The sequence below is a fragment of the Balaenoptera acutorostrata genome, chromosome 13, assembly GCF_949987535.1.
Source record: "Balaenoptera acutorostrata chromosome 13, mBalAcu1.1, whole genome shotgun sequence".
NCBI lineage: Eukaryota > Metazoa > Chordata > Mammalia > Artiodactyla > Balaenopteridae > Balaenoptera > Balaenoptera acutorostrata.
The window spans coordinates 48653284-48676324 of NC_080076.1; the positions used below are offsets into that span (position 1 = coordinate 48653284).

At 37.3% G+C, this 23041-nt stretch overlaps 1 pseudogene; it reads left to right on the forward strand.

Moving 5' to 3' along the window:
- Nucleotides 1-337: 337 nt before the first annotated feature.
- Nucleotides 338-4223, forward strand: LOC103011436 (DNA replication complex GINS protein PSF2-like; annotated as a pseudogene).
- Nucleotides 4224-23041: the final 18818 nt, after the last annotated feature.

Here is a 23041-nt window from a genome sequence, read left to right on the forward strand (position 1 = left end):
ATGGAGGTAAACAGGAGATAAACAAGTAAAAATTTAAAGCAGGAACATACAGAAAGAATGCGTTGCTTTCCAGACGATGCAAGCACCGAGACCGGATGGAGGGTCAGGGAAGGTGGGATGGGCCAGAGGCAGGAGCAGGAGCAGGCCAGGCCAGATCAGGGAGGACTGAGTTGCCATGCAAGGGGGATTTGACCTTATCCTAGAAGCAGCAGGAAAACAATAAAAGATTTTAAGGACGCAAATGAAAAAAAAAAAAAAAAAAGATATAACATGATAGTAATACACCTGCTGAGAAGAAAAAAGAAAGCAGAAAAGGGGAGGGTAGAAATTTAGAGGTATGAAGAGGTAAGTACTAGAAGTTTACATGGGTGGACCAAGAATGAAAACTTTCCTGAATTACAGTAATAATAATGAATTATAAAAATTTTATTCATTTTTTTCCAACAAGCATTTGTTTGTAGGTGCCAGGTGATGTGAACACAGAGATGAATAAGACAGTATCACCGCCCTCACATGGCCTTTTAGGTAGTGGGAGAAAGAAAATCAACAATCAATGCTACATTCCAAAAAAGCTAAGACGTGAGCTAAAATTAAAATATCAAAATACCCTTATTTTCACATTTCTAAATAAGCTGGTGATGAAAATACTGAAATGATTTCACTACATAAACAAAAGTTGAAGCCTCCTGATATCAAATAAACCAGCAACTGTGCAGTGTGATGATGCCAGCAGTATAGTTTTTTAAATATTCCCCAAAACCCTCCTAAATAATAAATCAGGAGTGTTAAAGAAGACAAAACAAACAAAACTATGGACAATATCCTCTACAAAACTAGGAACAAGGAATCCCCATGAACTTCAGGACAGGCATGAGTGTGGTCCAAACACCAAGAGCTGTGTGCCCTGCATAGCATAACAACTATGTGGTTGGAGCACTGAGGAGTGAAAGAGTGACACCCACTTACACCACAAGCCATGGGAACCAAATCTTACTCCAAAATAATCACAACCAAAATGAGATAACCCTATGGAAGCAGGGACTAAAGGATCTGGGAACAACCTAAATGTCCTTACAGGATACAAGTTTCACAGCGAGCAAACAGAGCTTCTGAATGTGAGAAGATCAAACACAGCTTTGTCAGTGTAGGCTCTGGAGACATTCAGAGTAAATACTCATTTTCAGAAGTGAAAAACTTTACTCTCAAGGAACACTATTGGAAATACATGCTAAGGTGAGTGGAGCAGGAACACTGAGTGTAAAAAAGAGAGTGAAGCTTCAGAGAGAGGGTAGAGGCGCCCAAAGGATGGTAGTCGTGAAAAGTCGTATAAAGGCAAAATGACAAGTCTGAATCTGACAGGCCTACATGACTCAGGGTTGAAGAATGCAGTTGAAGACAGAAAATACTTCTGATCTACACATATCTATAAAAGACAGAAAAGCAACTACAGAAAGGCCTTTTTTTGAGTATTTCACATAAAAACAGAAAGGAAATTCTCAGTCCAAGGAGCTCTCCACAAGAACATCTTCCTAATTGTCTAAGAAAATACACGGCATTGAAACGTGGGGTGCGGGAGCTTACAGGCTATAGTGTTTCAATCCGAAAAATAAATACACACGGCAACAAACATACACACAAAAATGACCCTTCATGGATGGAGGTTTTTAAAAGGCAAATTGTAAGAAACTTAAAATTGAATGACAGAGAAATATTACCTAATGTTAGGTAGTCATTTTAAATTAAATGTACAAAGAGTTTTAATGACTTGGGAAAATGCACCACAGCTTTAGGCTCTTTCAAATCATCGTGAGACAGTCCTAAAATTTTTATTCTGCTAACCAATTTAATCAATAGAATATTTCACAGCTATCTACTTCATAACCAAAATATCCACTGGGGTATCCTTGAAATGACTTCTCTATGCCCTTAGAATACAAATCACCTCCACTCGTTCTTTTGCAAGAAGTTACATTTTTACTTAAATAAGTAATAAATTATATTTCTCTTTTTTAAAAAACACAACAAAACAAATCAGGCAAACACCTAGTATTTGAAGTATAACGTGAAAGCCTCATTTACCACCACACCAGCCCCTGTTCCTTTTCTCAGAGGAAATCACAGGGTGAATCCTTCTATTCTACTTTCCACAAATTCATATAAATGCAAAATACATATACATAGGTATATGTTTTCATATGTTATATATGAGAATGTTATATATGAGACCTATGTATATACATGTATATAATTATATATACATATGTATATGTGTATACACACACACACACTCACATACACAGGCAAATACCAATCCAATGATGTCTTTACGTAAAATTTCTGTCCATTATCAAAGACTTCAGCAATTTATTTCCCATCAACAGTGTTTGCTCACATTCTGGCCAAAAATAGTTCTTATCAATTACTTCAAATTTGTCAACCTTATGGAAGAAAAGTGTCTTTACTATTTTAATTTGCATTTAGAAGTGTAATAATTTTCATATGTTTATCAACCATTTGTGTATCTTCAACAATAAATTGGGACTTCCTTGGTGGCGCAGTGGTTAAGAATCTGCCTGCCAATGCAGGGGACACAGGTTCGAGCCCTAGTCCAGGAAGATGCCACGGGGCAACTAAGCCCATGCACCACAACTACTGAGCCTGCACTCTAGAGCCCGTGAGCCACAACTACTGAGCCCGCATGCCACAACTACTGAAGCCCGCGTGCCACAACTACTGAAGCCCGCGTGCCTAGAGCCTGTGCTCTGCAACAAGAGAAGCCACCGCAAGGAGAAGCCTGAGCCCCACAACGAAGAGTAGCCCCCGCTCGCCGCAACTAGAGAAAGCCTGCAAGCAGCAACAAAGACCCAACGCAGCCAAAAATTAATTAATTAATTAATTAATTAAAAAATAATGAATTGCCTGTTCATATCCATATTCATTTTCGTATTTAACTGTTTATCTTTTTCCTTTAGATCCATAGTTGCTCTTTATATTTATGCATATTTATCCATTATCTATTGATGTGTGGCCAACATTTTCTCCTGTTCTTTATTTTTGAGATATTTTAGTAGAAGTCTTAAATTTTTTATTAGCTCAAATTTGCCAGTCATTTTTTAAGGCTTTTGGGGTTTGTGATTCTTTAATGAAGAAATTTTACCCCCTGTTATTTTAAAAAAATAATAATTGAATTATCTTCTCCTATTCTTTTTATTGTTCATGTACACATGATCTTTTCAACTTCTTGCATATAGTTTCTAGAAAAATATCCACTCTTCCGGATTTTTCCATTTGTTGCCACGCAATTTACCCATTATTTTTAATGTTTTAATCACTTAAATATTGATAACTAAAACAACTCCAATTTCTAATTTTAAATAGATGTATTCCATATTTCACTAAATCAGACTTGCCAAGGTTAAATCTATTTTACTGATTTTTTTAAAAGCATCAGCTTTTAGTTTTAGGGATAAAATAACTCCAAAAATAGTTCAGGGGGCGGGTCCTGCACGGTGGCGGGAAAGTGGCAGGAAAGCAGCCACTGTTGCGCATCTTCCTGGGAGCTGAGGGCGAGTCCCAGGCCTACCACTGGCGCCGCCAAGGACTTGGAGTTTGCGGCTAAGAAGGAGCTGGTCCCCATTATCCCGAACTTCAGCCTGGACAAGATCTACCTCATTGGGGGCGACCTGGGGCCTTTCCACCCTGGCTCCCCAGTGCAGGTGCCTCTGTGGCGAGCGATCAACCCGAACCCAAGAAGGGTCGGCTGCTTCCTCCCGAGTGGACGGACGCAGAAAAGTTGGAGAAGATGAAGGATCATGAAGGAAAGGAAGAAACGTTCCCCCCAGACCTAGCCCTTACTCCAGGGGAACTTACCAAACTCCTGCTAAATAAGGTTTCGGACAACATCCCGAAAGCAGATGAGATCTGGACACTCGCTAGCCAAGCTCCGGGCGTCTGCCGACAGCCTAGTGAGACAACGGGTGACACGCGCCAAGCTGGATAACTTGACCTTGATGGAGGTCAACACCCCCGGGCTTTCCTCCCACCAGCTCCACTACAGAGACAAACTCCGCACACACCTGCAACCTTCTGAAGACTTCGAGGGAGAGACAGGTTTGTCCAGGCCCTTGTCCGAGGCAGGAGGCTCCCGGGTGGTGTGTGAGCGCTCAGGACTGGATAGAGAGACTCACATTTCTGGAGTTCTAGAACCACTTTTGAATGTCTGAAAAAAAAGTGCAGTGAAGCAAGGAACGGCTCTGTAACATCGTTAGAAAGCATTGTTAGAAAGGCTTGTGCTTAGTCCTCGACACGTGCTGTAATTCCACATCTGTATCTAGGAGCCAGCTGGCCTTTCATGCGGGAAAGAAAAAAAGCTTTGGCAGAACAAGCGGTTTCCGCCTTCAGGCTCCTGCTCGCAACTGTCATGCGCAGGTGAGTGGTCCCGGCTGGAAACTGTCATGCGCAGGTGAGTGCTGGGTGACGTCACTTGTTGCTTTCAAAAGATAGAGAGATAGCGGGAGTGCCGATGAGGCCGGGGCATTTTTCTTTTCCCTTTTTGATCCTGATCTCTTGAGCTAAATTTAGAATCTCCTACAGAGGTGGTTCACACAGAGAAGGAAGCAGATGAGTGGCTAGCGACGGTTGACCCATGTTTGTCCTCTAAGCCCTGATACACAATGAAGACGGAATAAAAAAAAAAAATTCAGCAATGCTTCGTTAATTCCTGTCTTTAATTTTATTAATTCTTTCATTCTATTTTCTTTAGTTTTATTTTATTATTTTCCTAGCATCTGAATTCATATGTTCTTTTTTTCCAGTTTTTATTTTTAAATATACATATGTATTTGATTTATATGGTGTGTTTAAAATTTTATCTCTCTTCTGAATCGATTTTGAGCTTTTTAATAGCAAAATTATGCTGCCAATGACATCTGTGTTTTGATATTTGCACACAGTCTGAGATTTGCCTATTAATAGAAAATTTCAAAGTATTTAAATGTATTTTCATGATTAATATGTCTGGTCTTCTTTAATCTAGTTTCATGCTTTGATTTATTGTGCTTCCTTTACATTACACTTTATTTAATTTTTTCCTTTTCATTTTAAAGGTAAACATCCTGTTTTTGTTTTATAACTGTTAAGCTTGCATTTTTAAAATATTAAACTTCAAATATCTTTATTTATGAATATTAGTATTTTAAGGGCCTATCCTGACCTCTTCTATGTAGAATGAGAAAATTACCAAACTTTTTTATCCCACTTCTACCCTTCCGTGCTTTCATTTTTTTTAAGAATCTGTACTTAAACCTTGATTATCATTCTTAAACTATTTTATCATTACAAGTTTGTTATAGTAATTTTGCAATTTTCCATCTTTTTTTTCTGAACACAGTTTACAAATTCTTTGTTAAAATGTTTATTTTATTGTGCCTCACTGAACTTGAATGTGAGTTTAAATTGCTTAATAGCTGTTTGTTTTCAGAACAGGATGAATGCTAGCTTTTTAGTCTTTCCCTTTGCTTTTCCCAGTGAATATGGAAACTTGACTGGGTCCAGATCTCTTACATCACAACCTTTTCCCTTAAAATCCCTTATGTCAAGAATGGGTTTAGGAATGGTAACAGGATGGGAACACCCTCAGCCTGAGGCTGGCTGAGCAACCACCTTGGCAGTAGGTTTACCACACTAGTCACCTGACTGCAAACAGCCCCGAGCTCTAAACATGCCACATTTCACTCCTCTGGGGCCATGTTGCAAAAGTGTTGGAAAATTCTGCAATAGAGCTTGCTCTGTTGTTCTGCCTTCTTTATAAGTTTTGGAAAAGTTTGAAACCCAGGTATTTTTTCTTTCATTGTATTTAATTTTTTTTTCCTTCATCCTAGATGCTTGTAGTTTCTTTTTTATTTTTAAATGTACAGATTTTATCAGAATGTGTTTACATTCAGTTCCTTTTCGTTTAAATTTGACAACTCATGGGCCATATGAGTTTACAGAGTAAGTTTATTCTGGGTGTTTTCTCTCATAATATTTTTGCATTTTCTTTTAGGTCATTTGTTATGATTCTTCTTTAGGAAAACAACAAGTTTCCATATTTCGTTGTTTATCTTTTGTGTTTATCATCTTCCCATTAATTGTTTGCACCTCTTTTTGCTGTCCTATACATTTTAGGCAACATCTTAAGTTAATCTTTTATGTAATTTTTGATCTTCTGCCATGTCAGTCCTATTCTTTACTTTGTCTACAACAGGTAAAAATTTTATTTCCACTTTTTAATAAATTTTATAACATTTTTATTTATTGTACTTAACCTTTATATTACTTTATATCTCTTGGCCCACACATTTTTTTCATCTCTATCACCTTATGTCATCTCTTTTCCGTATTGTCATATGTATAATGTTTTATAAAACTTGATTGGTTTCAAAATTTTATACTGATTAAACTACAATGAAATATGTATCTACTTATTTATTATGTATGTATTATTTACCCTTTCTTTTTGTTATGAAATCTCTTCATAGGCTTTACTTTGTTTTCTTTTCCTTTCATATATGCCAGAGTGGTAATAATTCTATCTATTTTTCTATTTTTCTATTTTTTTTTTCTATCTATCTATTTTTCTATTTTTTTTTTCTATTTTTCTATCTATTCTATCTATTTTTCTGCAAAAACAGAGAACTATATGATTTAGGGACCTCTCATTCTCCAATTGAACACCATTGATTTCCTCGCATTTGATCTAAAGTTGGAAAGTTAGCTGATTGGTTGTTTTTTCAATTATCGAAAAGCCTGAGGAATACAGACAAAGAATTTTGTCCAGTGGGAAAGCTATCTTTCAGTGTTTCTGTAAATAGAAAAGTTAAAAATATCTTATGCTACACATCAGATCCAGCATCTTAGTGTTGTTACCAACTGCCTCAAGAAAGAATTTCTGTGTTTTTAAAAAGAAAAAAAAAAACTGTCAAAATCTGCTGTCGCTCATCCTCTACCTCTACCCTCCACCTAAGCTCAAGCCTTCTGGCATATCTACACTCAATTCCACCTGGTTGCCATCAACCTCACCAAAGAAGAGCCCTGAAGCTTTGGGCAGGTGCCTTTTCCTATCTAAAGTAAAAACTCTAGAGCACGCATTTATGTTTGTATGTAACTTAATTCCATGTTTTTTTTCTACGCAGGTAACTGCTCCTCAGACTCATATGATACAGTAGCCATTAGCCACATGTGGCTATTGAGCCCTTGGAATATGCCAGAATGACTGAGAAAGTGTACTTTTAATTTTATTCAACTGTGATCAATTTTAGTTTAAATAGCCACATGCACTGAAGACCAAACAAAACGCCTGGTCAGATCCTTGACTTGTCTTTAATCAACTTCCCTCCAGTAAAATCCAATCCTCCAGTTATCCCCAGCCTATTTCAAGGAGAGTTTGAAGCAAATTATTAACTTTCTTAGTTTTTTGTTTGTTTGTTTTTAGATAGATCACTCTAGATTTTAAAGGACCATGTGTGTTATATCTGGAAGGTTGAAGGAAGTATCAACCTCTTTCCTCCAGGAATTCTGAGTCTTGTCTCACAGCTACGACACAACTTATGGTCAAATATGAGTTAGCTGGAAGACTCGGGGGCCCTATAAGTATGACAAGGATTTTAGGACGGAACTGGACTCTTTTATCTTCACATTGTCTTTTCTTCCCCCCCCCCACCGCTAAGTCCCTTCCATTCATGGAAGAGTCAGCCATCAGTGAGCTCGGCAGTCCTCATCCACCCTTCCCTGAAACTAGCAAAATCTGTTTTTTTTATAATATAATATAATATAATATAATCTGTTTCTTTTATAAAATCCAAATATCTTTGAGAATATTGTAGGTCTGTCCATTCACCAACACCTCAGCAAGCTTTGTTAGAGAAATTTGATTTTTAATTTGTGGGAGCTGCAGAATAACTGCAGAGTATGCGGTAGAACAGGCCTGGATAGCCATGCAAAATGTAGACTAGTGGTCCTCGTACTTTCGAACATGTAACATCAAATTCTAGAATTTGGAGAAATGAGAAGTTTTTAGTCCCACCCCAGAGATTCTAAATCAGTAGGTTTGAGGTAGGTACAGGAATTTGCATTCAAACAAGTATCTCTAGGTGATTCTGATGCATGTTGCTCAGTTGCAGGAAATGTTATGCCCTGGAGGCGTGCACAGCACATTCTGTGCACCCTACATGGGGCCCTGTGCATCTCCCATTTTGATAAGGGTTTAGGTAATTGGAATGCATGAAGCATAGGGGATCATGAGGAAAGGGCTAAAATGGAAAGATAGATGAATATTTGAAAATGACTCAGAGCCATTTCAAAATTTCATTAAAGTTTGGCTTTGCACCTTGGAGAGCAGCAACCTCCCATTTTCTCCCTCCTCTTCCTTCTCCTGCTCCACTTCTACAAAACTCCCTACTCTCACAGCCTATAATCTATTTTACATAGTCTTATATCATATAGGCAAAATATTTTTTTCTGTATTGCCTTGGGAATCTGTCAATAATTTTAACATTACTTCAATAAGAAAATTTGTAAAGTACAAACAATCCAACACACCCCTTCCCAAAGGTAGGAACTTAAATGCATACTAAAAAGGAAATCAGGCGGAAAAAATGCCAAGAGAAAAATAAAGCAACTCTACCTTGTCAAGAACCAGCATGTAAATTGATTATATTGCCTCTCAAAAAAAAAAAAAATTGCAGTTATTAGGAGCGAATGAAGGGATTATTGCCACATTCTAGGGTTTCCAAAGTCTTTATAGTTGTTCCTTAGAATGTTTCAATTAAAGTGCACTAAATTTTTAAAATGTAATATAAATTCACAACCAGATAAGTACAAAAGAATATTCTAAAGCCATTTATGAATGAATTTTGGACTATTCATCTGCTTCTCTCCATTAGGACAGTCAAACTGTAATGTCTTTATTCCTTTGTTATATGAAGTGTGGAACTTAGACTTGCAGCATCACCTGGGAGCTTGTTAGGAATGAAGAATTACAGGCCTTACCTCAGATCAACTGAATTCAAATCTATATTTCAACAAGCTTTCTAGTGACTTGTATGCACATCAACATTTGAGAAGCACTGTTTTATTTCATAGCAGGACTTAACCTCTGAGGGAACTCAGAGCCTGTATACTATCGATACTCTCCTGTGTTGGTGATATTGATTATCTTGAGTCTGGGTCTGAAATATTCAGAGATTATGACTTCAGAATTGATTTTCAGAAATAAATTCATTTTTATGAATGCATGTTTCTATCAAAAAATTATATTGTTGACATTTTAATTCCTATTAAGGATTCTATAAAATAAGGCTAAGGTCCTCAATTTGGTAACTGACCAATGGATAGAGATAATGGCAGAGTCTCTTTCAATAGAGAGTAGGACCAAGAATCCTACTACTTAGGATTTTTTAAATACATGTTCAAAAACACATAATGCTGTAAAATAAATGCCTTTTCCACCCTTATCCATTTACCCTAGTTAGACTATGGTTGGCCACTTTCAGTCAAAATGCAGAAGAGAAAACTGTTACCTTGAGCATCCATAAAGCCCTTTACATTTCTTGGGTTATGAAATTCAGAAACAAAATTTAATGCCTTCCTTCATGACTCTCCACCTCAAACATCTTAAATCCTCAATAAAAGACATCAACAAAATTGTGAAAAAGCACACAATAAAATGGAGGAAAAAAAGAAGAAATGGATAAAAGGGTTCATTCGTAAGTGACATTTTAAAATTTGTCTTTTTAGTTTAAACTATTTATTTTGCTTGGTCATTCATTAGCTCCTAGAAAGTAGGCTCCAGATCCTGAAACTAAGGTTTGTTTCTCTGGTGACTTAATCCTATCACCCGCTGTGTTAAGTAAAGTAATTATCTTACCCTGGATCAAGGACAGAGTTTCTATCCTTTGAGGACTATTTCCCTCACTTTATTCCTTAACTGTAACTGCGTCCCATACCCAAGCCAATCAGCATGAAAATATATGCATAATTTTTAAAAGCAAGTTGCAAAAGAGTAGGTAGATGAACACAAAGCCATCAACATAATCAAACGATTCAACATTCCTTTAATGAATTCCTGATGTATGCAATGAAAAAGCTTCTTTTTATTCACCATAATAAAACACTATACAATTTTGATGACCTAATTTTTGCTCATTTAAATTATTTTATTTTTAATTTACTTTGATTTACTGATTTCTTATTGCTAACTTTGTATCACTTTAATTCATGACAATCTCTGATTATTTTCTCTTTGCATTTTTACACAGTTTCATCCATTTCAACAATCTCTTTTCAAACATTTTGATATTTCCTAATCAATCACAATACTGTAGGCAATCAGCTTCTCAAGGACAGGGCTTGGGCATCACTTGGGCTACATCAAATGTATGTAGCACTTCCATATTAATGGTAGGACCATTAGTATGGAAATGCTACATACATTTGGCAGAAAAAAAGTCACAGCTAATATTAATCTTTGATGAGTACATACCCTCACTTATATGAATAGAATAAAGGGAGACAGATGTTTGTGATTTAGTTTATATAATTCAAAATCTTCATTTGTGCTATATAATTGCATATATTTACTTTTACTAATAGATGGAGAGTACATGTAGCTAGACACAGCATTTAAACGGAAAGAAATACAGCTTCATTTTATAGGACTTTGCCCTTATTAGGAGTTGGGAGCTCAGCTACCTCTGTAAATACACAAACAGACCTATACAACCATATGCAATGCTTGTAGAGTTTCTCAGCGTCTATCATGTAGCTTAATGCTATCGAAGTACTCCAGTGATAATAAACTCAAGGCTCAAAGGACAGTAAGAATATTATTCCATATAATGTATTATGCGTCAATAGTTTTAGCCGGGCAAATCCTACCAGCCTCTCAGGCCACCGCAGCAGAGCTAATGAAAAGAATAGTAACTGATTGAAAAAATGGAAAAGTAGAAAGAAGAAAGGGAGACCAAAGGGAGTAAAAATAGAACAGTAAAAACATAGACCCTTCTTTCTGGCCTTTTTTTTTTCTTTTTTCCTTCTAGCCATCTTTTTCTATCCACCTTTTGTTCCACAAGTCTACTCTGTGGATTCTCTACTGTTATCTGTCATTCTCCATTCTCCAAACCTTCATCCAAGCCTTTTGCCTCCACTTTCCTTTCTCTTGTTCTGTTTTTTTTTTTTTTTTCTGTTTATTTGCCATCAAGCTCAATTCAAGGTTAAAGTTAAATACATACCTGTTGCCAATCAGCCCCAGATATTTACTTGTCAAATTAAAGCTTCTAATTCAAATCAATCCATTATTATGACCACACGCTAATTGTAACCCTAATTAATATGTATATCACACAGTCCATGACATTAATTCCACCTGAGCAATATTCTTGTTTTTTTCTGCATGGAAGAACTACTCTGTCACAAACAGCAAATTTTAAAGATTTGTTGAAGTCCCTTTGCCCTGTAATAGTGTCTGGTTGTCATTTTTCAAGAAAGATAAATTGGGTCCATTACCAGGAAATAGTTGCTATTGCCAGTTTTTCTAACACCAAAACTGTTCCCTGATCTTTAAAATCCCTTTCTATTGATCTCTCTCATATCAGATTGTATTGGAAAGACATATTTTAGACAGTTTAAGATCCTTTCTCATCATTGCATAAGAAATGAAACAGACAATTTCTATCGATGGTTACTCAGAGATACGTGCTTCATTTCTCGGGTACCATACGAAAAAATCACGCACTCTTAATATCAGGCAGATTACACAAATTTGCATGATTATTCTGAAAAGATGATTTAACAAGATGTTTGAAGTAGCACAGAGAGAAGTTTTTTCAGCTTCATTATTTTCCAAAACAACACAGATTTACCAGCATTGCAAAACTTTCTCCATCGAGCTTAAACGTACTACATGCTTGAGTGTTTTAACATGTGGATTTTTTAATTCTAAAGGAGGACTTGCCCCTGAATATCAGGAATTTGCCAACTTAATTAAACTATCGCAGTAGTGTTTTGAAGACACATTCATAATTCTCTTCTGGCTTTGCTAGCCCTTTCCATTAAAGCCACGTATTCTGAGGGTCCCTTACTTCTTGCATCCCACCTCTTTGTATCAGTCTCTTCTCAGATTGAGTTTCATCATCAAGCACGTTTCACAGCAAGTGTGTGTGCATGTCTGCTCATCTTTTTTATGCTTGCTGCTCACATAAAGACAAGAATCCCATTTATGAAAACTGGTGCAGGAGAGTATCAGTCAAAAATTTGGGGACCATCAAACTTTAAAATGTGCAGCAAGAATGCTATGGGAATTTTGTGATATAAATTTGGTGGGTGGTGTGGAGGCTTATTATTGTGTTGTATTTTATCTTTGTAAAAAGCCTTAACATTTTAGGCAAACTGACCCCAAATGAATTAATACCACGTGATAGATAGAGAGAAGGATGGATAGATAGATAGGATAGAGGTGTACATATATATGTACATAGAACAACATTTGATATGTATGAGTTACTTAAACATGAGTGAAGAAGGAATTGAGAAGAAAAGCTTCTCACTCCTTCAGTTCCCTGGTTAAGACCTCAGCTTGCCTTCCTACACACTCTGACTCCTGATAGTAGCTCTTTCCCACTTCCCCCTGCCCCTCTGCCCCCTCTGATCCAAGAAATTGAGTGTTGCAACCCAATAATATGCTTCAAGCAGTCTCTGTCACACAAGTAACGTCACTAGGATCATGAAAAAAAAGTCAACAAAAATATAACTAATAACCTCCCTTGTGTCACTGCCATACAAAGGCTTTCACACCAGCCTTTTTATGATTAAAAAAAAGTATTCGACCACAGCTGTTTTTTTAGAGAGAGAGCAAAATTCAATACTCTATCGTTCAAAAAACTTTTGCAAGCTAGACTTGAACTTATACATTGAACCTAAATTATGTTTGAAATAGGTTCCTTTATATAGTTTAGAACAAATGGTTTCCAGATGAGAGTCAAAACTCAAAAATAGAGCCTAGAATTCAGAACTGTTCCATTGGTTTATGAAATTTGTAGGCTGAGGCATCATTTTGCCTTAAAATCATTTTGGCTCAAAATCTGCTAAAAGCATATATTTTTGGTCTCTTGGCTCCTTGGAGAATGTTTATCATGGATGCTATGGAATTTCTGTCAATTCCTAAAACAACCAAATATTCTACTTTTGGAGACCTAAATAAATAAGAAACACAGCTTTTTTGAACTTGTAACACAGTATCAAGTTCAAAAGGAAAGTCTGGAGCTAAATCCATTAGATGGAACAACAACAGAGCAGATCTAGGCAAATCATCTGCGTTGCCTCTGTCATCCTATTCCTTTCCACTTTTTGGATTTTTTTTTTTTTTTTTTTTCTGTATTACCAGATGCAGAGTCTCCTGCCTTGGGAAAGGGAAAAATAAAAAGAGTACATGTGCTTCATTCTTTCACAGAATGTTCTTCTCTTTTGAAACCAGAAAATATTCAGAATCATAAAATAATTTGAGATTTACATTTTTTATGACAAATCCATCCCTCTTTTAGCACAGTGAATGTATGCTGCAGCTTACTGATATAGTAACAATGTAACATAAAAGAGAAAGACCAGAGTTTTGATTTGGGAGAATTGGGGTTGAATTCTAATTTCAATGCCTACTAAGTAAAGATCTCCCTGAGTTTCAATTTTCTCCTCTGTAAAATGGGAATAATACCTAGTTTCCAAGGATGTTGGGAGGGTCAGAGATAATGTACATAAGTCGATAACACAGTCTTTGACCCATAATAGATGGTCAGTGTGAGAACTATTACACTGCTGATATTCTAGGAACAAGTAGAATTCACATGCCTGCCCTCAGATTTATTCAGCAGTACCTCCCTGAATCTGTGTATATCCAAGAGCATCTCAGGTATGATATGTCATTGTGAGCTATCTCTATTCTCCCTCTAAGAAAAAGCCCGGTTTCACTATGGGTTTAGGTATGAATTGGAACTTGGTAGTCACAATTCTAAAATAATTGGAAACTAACTAACTACTGTCACATGAACCAGCAAAGCAGCTTATGCCCTTTTCCACTTTCTCCAATACATTTTCTTGCATGCAGCGTTCCTTTGACAAATCTTATCATAATTTATATTTAAAAAAGCACCAATAAATTGTCCATGTAGTTCAAAGTTGTTTAAAGAAAACTACTTGAAACATACTAGGAAATAAATCTCTGACAAATCTGTCTCCCCATTTCTCATGATTTCTTCTGTCTTCTTCTTTGTCCCTCTCTTATCACTGGAAGTCCCAATTCTCTCCATTTGCAAAGGTTACCTCTTCCTTGAAAGGCAATTCCTGTCTCCTTTATAACTATCACAGTAATATGGTGGCATATTTTTTACTGTGATTATTATTCACAAGCAAGTACAAAGCTGTTGCTTCTGTAATAACACACGCCAGAAACCTGGGAATTGCTTTCATCTTCTTTATCTGTAGCAGCAACTCATCCCAAGGTCACCTTGGACTGCCGTGTACTGTCTGTTACCTCTGTCACTTCCTTAATTCGTGACCTTCCATGTCCTGGCACTCCTCACTTGACCCATCATAAAGACTCCAAATCGGTCTTCCTGCCTCTAGTTCTGCACCTCTGCAATTTTTCTCCCCACTGTTAACAGAATGTTCTTTTAAAAGCACAAATCTCACCATAGCACCAACTGTGTAAATCTTTTTTCTTTTGTCTACTTCATGAAAATTCCAAGTCTGGGGCACGACTGCCTGTTGTCTCCTGAGAAGGTAGGTTTGGGCGGGGGCTCAGAGCTTGGCTTTTAGAGTTGCCCTCTCCTGGGCTTACAGGCCGGTTTCTGCACTTACTAGCTGTGTGTCTTTTACACTGATCCAACTTCTCCAGCTTTGGTTTCTCTCTGTAAAATGAGGATTACCTGGAGCATTAAATGCAATAATTAATTTATAGTGACTAGCAGAGGGCCTCCCTCCCACATAGAAATCACTTGGCAAGTGGTTATTGCTATTCTTAACATGATGCCCTACTTTCAGTCTACCCTCATTGTCTATTTCTCCCCCGTCCAACTCCACACACCGGCAGTTCCCTGACAGGGTTACACGTTCTCAGACCTCTTCACCTTAGAACACACTGCCTCTGCCTAGAGGATTCTCTGCCCCTGCTCACCTCATTAATAACAGTAATAATAATATTAATAATGCAAAGTACCTATGACTCAGTGCCCACAATCTTGGGCAGGCAAGAAATAAAACATTTTAGTATAACTAAAATTATTTTTCTTTTTTGACCTCCATTTTTCTGGGGAGTGAAAACTTACTATCAATCAATGCATGAATCCATCTCCCTTTTACCATCCTCTTGGGGCTGTGTCAGTTCTGAAACACTCACATTGCACCAAAGTGCTGGGAAGAGGCTGTTGTTCAGTGATGTTTATCGGCTGTCCTTGCATCCCTGATAATTATACTGTCTTCATCTAGCCCTTGGTCATCAATCGGGCAGTCCGGGGAACTCCATGCTAGTTCCATGCTCTTCTTGGTCACTCAAGTATTTATTCTGCTACTTCTGCCTCACTCTTGAAACTATGAGACCTTCTGGTATTTCTAACTACATCCCCCAGATAGTGATTTCTTCTCTGGGGTCTTGTCACGTCCCTGAGTATAACTGTGTCTGCATGTGGATGCACAAGGTACTCTGCAGAGGCTCTGCCCACCCTCTCCTACCAAGACTTAACCCTTCTGGTGGTGGGAACTGGGGGAAGGTGCAATGTCCCTTCTGAGGGACCCACCAGCTGAGACCCCATGAATCCTTCCTCTCAACTTTATCTAGTCTGACTAATCAGAGTTTTTTCTAGGCCTTGAGTCCTTTGGAGTCTATTCATTTTCTACCTCAAAGTTTTTTTCTCTGCCTATGGCTGTAACAAACCTTTCCATGAAGCAATGAAATCACCAGCTTAACTGCTCCAATTGAGACTGGAAAAGCGATAATAGGCAATATTGGAAGAAAAAAATATTTCTTACATTTCAAGATATTATAGCAATGCAATATTAAAAGTAGCTAACAGTTACTGGGTAAGTTAGATACATCCTCACACAATTTACAGTCTGTATCAGGGTCCCAGCAGGCCACAGACAGTGCACTCACATTAGGATGCTTGGAGTTGGGCTTAATAAAAGGACTATTTGCAAATATTTGGGCAGAGTGTAGACAAACCAGAAGAGGTAATGCAGTTCTCTGGGGCTAGCAATGGGGTGGGGAAGGTTACCATCCCTACAACCAAAGAAACAAAGACAGGGAGCAGTATCCTGAATCCAGAAGGAGAAGATCCTGGAGATCTATCACCTTAAGGGAAGTAGCTACCTTTAAATAAGAGACAGGCAGCCGGCGGCAATTCTGTCAGGCGGAAGCCCTTGGAATAAATACCACAACCTTATTCCCTGCCCTCCCTCACATCTCCTTCCAGGGCTCACGAATGGAACATTAGAGCACAAACAAGGGACACCTGTAGAAGCAGGCCATCAAGGGTTTGTGGAGCAGAGAGCAAGATGGGGAAGAGTGGAGAGCAGCTCCACAGGGGCAGATGGAAGAAACCAGCACACGGTCCATGAGAAAACTCCTCTGTATTCTTTAAGTTCAACTCTGTCTTAGCTCTGACTGCTATAAGAAAATACAAGAGATTGGGTGGCTTAAACAAAAGACATTTATTTTATTTTTTTAACATCTTTATTGGAGTATAATTGCTTTACAATGGTGTGTTAGTTTCTGCTGTATAACAAAGTGAATCAGCTATACATATACATATATCCCCATATCCCCTCATTCTTGCACCTCCCTCCCACCCTCCCTATCCCACCCCTCTAGGTGGTCAAAAAGCACCGAGCTGATCTCCCTGTGCTATGCAGCTGCTTCCCACTAGCTATCGATTTTATACTGGGTAGTGTATATATGTCCATGCCACCCTCTCACTTCATCCCAGATTACCCTTCCCCCTCCCCATGTCCTCAAGTCCATTCTCTGCATCTATGTCTTTATTCCTGACAAAAGACATTTATTTTCTCTCAGCTCTAGAGGCTGGAAGTCTGAGATCAGGGTGCCAGCATGGTCGGGTTCTGGTGAGGGCTCTCTACCTGGCTTGCAGACGGCCACCTCCTCACTGTGTCTTCTCATGGCCTTTCCTCAGTAAGTGCACGTGGAGAGAGAGGTCTCTCTTCCTCTTCCTGTAAGGCCACTGACCCCATCATGAGGGCCTCACTCTCATGGCATAATCTAACCCTAATCACCTCCCCAAAGAGCCACCTCCAAATACCATCGCATTGGGAATTAGGATTTCAATGTATGAATTTTCGGAGCAGGGAGGGGGACACAAACATTCAGTCCATAACAAACACAGACAGTGTTTTCTTTAATGAAATCTTCCTCATCCTGCAGAATTGGCTTTTCCTAGATTTTACTCCATGCTACAATGCTTTGTACATATTCCTCTGTGAAAGACATACAAATACAAATATTGTATTCTATTTTTACTGCAAATGTCTTTCTCTTTCACTGGCTTGAGTGCCTTAAGAAGAAAGAAAAAAATTTTTTTTCTGACACCAATGACAATGCCTAAAATATAAAATAAAGAATGATGGCTGAATGAACAGATAAATGAATAAATGTCTTTTCTCCATTGCTCAGGATCAAACTCCTTGAAGAACAATCCTTTCACAGATAAATAAACTAATTTATGATATCACCCTTCTTTTCCTGAGAAAATATGTGGTGTTTAATCATGGCATTTCATAAGTAATACCCTAGCATTTGTCAAATCAAAACAGTTTTGATTTGATAGTGTGAATTTTAGGCATAGCAAGAGGAAAGGAAAAACGGAGTTTGTGGCACGGTGATAAAATATATACTGTATCTATTTGGAGGCAGGCATATCTATGAAGTTCCCTAACTTGTCAACTAGAATTTACTTGAGTTGAACACAGATGTTAACATGAATTCAGCAGGAAATCCCTACACATGATCCCATCTAAAATTACTGTACAACCTAACATACTTTGGGGCCAGAATAAAGTTTTCTTGTTTTGAACAAAGCAAATATATATTGATAAATTGGAGTTAACTATTAATTACCTGTCTCAGGCAGAGGGGCAAGCACAGTTGTGCAGTCAGTGCACCGTACAAAGACCCTTGATCCACAGGGGTGCAGAGATGACTTTTCTTGCTAAACTTGAGCCTTGATGTGGGCCTACATGTACCTGAAGAAAAGGTGCTTTTTAAATTCAAATAAAAGTGTAATTAATGGACCCAGAAGGAGCTGACCCAAAGGAAGCACCTTTTCAATTTACTGAGAGGTCTCGTTAGGTCAACTGCAGCCCTGACCTCAAGCTCACTTCAAATTCAATACATTCAAATAAGCTGTCCATCCTGTGCCTCTCTCTTTTTCATAATACAATCATCATCCTCAGCTTGTTTGTTCAAGATCAGGGTATTAGTTTTGACTCTACCATCTTCTTTAAGCCCTCCATCAATCACCAATTTTGGCGCTCTTCCTGAAATGATGTGGGATTTAAATAAATAAAGACATGTTGTATACAATTGTGTGCCAGGGACTATTGTTTAGAAAAAAAAAAAAAAAAAATATATATATATATATATATATATATAAGACAAAGAGCAGGTTCTCAAAAAGCAAAGCATTTAGTTTGGGAGATAAAATATAAAAACATGGAGTGACAAATAACTGAAAAGGACAATAAATGGAAAGTGTTGAATAATAAGCACAGAAATAGTCATTACAATCCCCTTGTGTCCCTCACTCTAGCTCCTCTCCTTGTCCTGCCCTCCTACTTAGTAACCTGCAGCTCCATCGGCCTCCTTCACCTGTTGCCACCCAGTACAATAATTGATGTTTTCTAAATCTTGTGCAAAAAGTGAATATGGGCATTTTCAGGTAACATTATTTTTAATAATGGAAAACATACAAGCTGAGTGAAAACAATGTATGTAATATGCAAATGAATTTTTAGGACAAGCCCTTCCAAATATCTTGCTCACATACTTCAAAAAATAATTTTTAACAGGCATACAGCTTTCTCATGTTTTTAAGTTGCCATCTAAAACTTTTCTACATATCTTCAAGCAAAGGATATAATTTCCAGCAAATTTTAAGTGTTGACTTGTTTTAAAAAAACTGTTATCTAGCTCATTTAAATATATCCAGTGGAAAATTACCATATCAGTTTGATACCCTTCAATATCCATTTTAAAAGTACATGACCCAACTGTTTTTTACACCATTTTTTCTCCTTGAATTCAGATTTCTATTCCATTTCACTGTAAAAATTTAACTTTATGTGACATATTTTTATTCATGAAGTTTAATGCTGGTAACCCATTCATATATTTCTATTTTCCAGGACAACTAAGATTCTAAATATTTTAATTAAATTAATATTTTGATAATTAGTATATTATTTTGATCAATAACTAGTAAGCATACAATGTAAAATATTACCAGAAATGAAAGAGACGAAACTTTTTAAAAATTATTTCAGTATCTGTGAATACTTATTAATTATTGTTAGAATAAGACACAGTTCTATATCAATTCTATTCTTTTTACTCATTTGTGGAAGTAAGTATTAGGCAGCCTTGTTCAAATAAATTAGTAGTTGGGAATAAAAATCCTTCTTTTTTCCTGTAGTAACATCACTCAATTATTTAAACTTCCTCCAAGTTTTATGTAAAAAACACACCTAATCAAAATCAAAATTAATAATCAATCAAGTGTCAACCTGGGTAGGTTCTTTACATTTTGTTGAAGAAATGCATTGGAAATCACTTGTCCTGTAAAGGATTTCTTACCAGGTCCTTCATTAGTGGCTCTCACTTTCTTAACATCAACAACAATATTTCAGATTGTCTCCTTGTTTGACATGCAGGACGTTTTTTCGCCCCAGAGCAGTACACCAGAATGACATTCTGGACTGGTAAGAGGAAACCTGTTTTGTTTTAAAAGTAGGAGAAGGGTCATGGTGAAAACCTGCATGGCATCTCAACCACAGATCAATTTTCAGAAAAATAAAAATGAAAGTTGAGAATTTAGAAATTAATTTCCTTAGAACCATGCCCTTGAAAGGTGTCCATGGAACCTCAAGGATACTAATATCCCATTTTGAAGACTGCTACCAACCTACATCTTTCCCATCAGATCAGGTGGCCCAAACAGTTCTTTTAAAATAAGATATCACCAGGCCACTCTAGTGCTCAATAATTCCCAATGCTCCTCCAATGCATAAGATATAAACACATAGACCCATGAATCAATCTAACTGTGACACTTGGCCTTTCTTAATCTGTCCTTCACCTTGACCTCCTTCCTGGGAATCTAAAATAAGCAGTCTCTGCTCTAGTCACATGCCATTCCTCCCCATTGTAAGCGCATAGTTGCTCACTTTCAGATCAAGTCTTTGCTCCTGTGACTTCCTTAGCTTGGAAGTTCTTCCCAGTCCTCATCCTCTAGCATCCTTTCTATCTACTTGTGGTCATCTTCTCAGATACCTTCCTTCAGGAAATTGCCCCTTCCCACTGCAGACTCAACTGATCAATGAATTCTGGTGAACTTATATACAAAACTTGGCTATCAATGTGGGGACTACTTCTTTTGAGGAGAGGAAGATTAACAAAAATCAGTTGTATTACTTAAACAGATGATCTTTTATTGTTTGCTACTCTTTCATATCTATTAATTTTACATTTCCAATCAGGTGGTAATTGGACAGTGCTTTTAGAAGTGTTATGTATCTCTCACACTAACAAACTAGATGCACAAAAATGGAAGCAAAAAAGGGTTTGATCCCACCCAAACTCAACCAACAAACATAAAATAGCCTTTTCTTCTGAATCTTTTTGGGTCTTTTACGTCTTTCCAAAAGTTCTTCAGGCATCAAATAACCAATTAAATTTTCCAAAAGAGCTGTAGCAAGTGAACTAGTGAAGTACTTATTCACTACAAGTTTTAGTGAATGGGTACAAAGACAATTTCAACAAGATAAGTTATCATTTAGCTGCTGATACCCCACTGGACAGTAGAAGCACCTACATATCAGTGATTTGAAACTGTAGAGTTCTACCAGAAGAAAGTATCCTAAGAAAATGGATTTGTGGGCTGTGAAATGCATTTTCCCCATACAGAGCCAGAGTTTACTCATCACAATAACACCTTGGGTCACTAGTCTTGGTTTAAAAAAAAAAAAGCTTCCTTGTTTCCTACATGCTGTTACCAAATGGACTGGAAAATGACAAGACAGAGATTGAATTTAAAATATTGAAACCTAACTAAAACCTCAATACTAAACATTATTAACCTTGGGTTTGTTTTATTTGTCACCTCCAACTAACGCCCTCATCTGAAATGAATTGACTGTCTAAGAAAAGGCCATGTGGAGTTTCTTTGTAAAACATAAGTAAAGTTATAGCCCTCATGTCTAACTAATAATGGGTATTTCCCCCACTCTAGAAGCCTGCATGCATTTACTCATAGTTTGAATTCTAACTACAGTTTTCATATGTACTACTAATTTGATGATGACTTGTTCTATATTATTTTTATATTTAAATATTTCTATTATATATTTTTATAGTTTTATAATTTCCAAGGAAATTATAGAGATTTTATTAAAAAAAGAATTTTTTACTCAAGTTTAGCCCAGAGATAGCCACATACTCTGTGATAAATCAGTATTTCCTAAGGAATCACTGGTAAGATACAGCATGGTACTAAGTATTCTAACAAGATATCTCTCTTGCCTTAATTTACAAAAATTAGAATTTCTTTAAAAGAGGGCTCTATGAAATTATTTGAGCACTGGGGGGCTAGATGCGTGAACTTCTCACAAAGGGTGAAACCGAGGATGTGTTTGTAGAAAAATGTAGACTCTAAGTATAACTTTATTGTTGAAATTAGATGCTGCTGTACAATGTACAAGAAAAAGGCAAAGGGCGAAAAATGATTGAGATCCTGGAGCACAATCTCGGATTTATTCCTTATGAATCATAGTTTTGATGAAGTGGAAAACAGAAAATTAACCCAGAAAGATAGGTTAGGTTGCTCCCGTTTGCTTCTGTCTAAGTACGTCTTATAATTCTCTGATTATTTAGCCGTTTTCTTTACTCCTCTGTAAGTTCTTGAGTGCAGGAGTCTTTTTTTCCCTGTGCCTAGCCTAGGGACTTGGATTTAGCAGACACTCAAAAGACAGTTGTAAAGGTAGTGATCTTGGAAAGAAAAACAGCAGCGGAAGTTTCTGGCCACTGAGTAGGGCAGGGAGTCTGAGTTTCTCTAAACAACGCACTGCTGCAGCCTGCACAAAAGTATATTGCAGCCCATCCAGGTAAGACAGAATGGAGTTTACTAAAAGTACAATACGGTCAGGTCCAGTAGAACAATAAGAAAGAGGTAATTATACATGTTTTACTAGTTCCTAGTGAGTTGGATTAGGAGTTATAATGAAAACCCATGTAGGCATTCAGGGCCAGTTTCAAGAGCGTGTGGCCAGTGTGATTGCACAGGGCTCACCAGTTAAAGGAGCCCATACTTGGTTTAAGGCTCTGTTGTCACCAACTTGGAATGAATTTTTAATAATTCTCATAAAAGGGGCCCCCCATTTTCATTTTTCACTGACCTCACAGATTAGGTAGCCAGTCCTGCGTACATTATTTCCAGACTTATTTACAAGTTAACTCATTAGTGAATCTGTATACAAAGAGTAGTCATGATGCCATTTAATTATTTCCAAGTAATACCTTAGTTTCTAAAGCTAGTTGTTCTTCCTCTACTCTCTCTTCTCTGTACTTGTCTCAGCCTAGGTCTCTCTGATATCAGAGCCTGCCACAAAGGTTTAAGTGCATGTGTTTTCTTTGAGGGTCTGGGGAATGAAGCTGGGAAGGACAGTAGACCCGTATATGGATGTGTAATCAAGTTCCCTACAGCACAGGTGCAGAATGCTCATATCATGGGCCCTC